We start from the raw sequence: 284 nt of genomic DNA, 5'->3' as shown, positions 1-284 counted from the left end.
GATTAGTTGTTTGTCAGTTGCTTCATTTGCTATTATTTTCTCCCATTCTGAAGGCTGTCTTTTCACCTTGCTGATAGTTTCCTTTGATGTGCAGAAGCTTTTAAGGTTAATTAGGTCCCATTTGTTTATTTTTGCTTTTATTTCCGATATTCTGGGAGGTGGGTCATAGAGGATCCTGCTGTGATGTATGTCAGAGAGTGTTTTGCCTATGTTCTCCTCTAGGAGTTTTATAGTTTCTGGTCTTATGTTTAGATCTTTAATCCATTTTGAGTTTATTTTTGTGT

The sequence above is a fragment of the Bison bison genome, unplaced genomic scaffold (genome assembly GCF_000754665.1).
Source record: "Bison bison bison isolate TAMUID 2011002044 unplaced genomic scaffold, Bison_UMD1.0 scf7180017864458, whole genome shotgun sequence".
In the NCBI taxonomy this organism is placed as follows: Eukaryota; Metazoa; Chordata; class Mammalia; order Artiodactyla; family Bovidae; genus Bison; species Bison bison.
Note: the sequence above shows the minus strand (reverse complement) of the source record.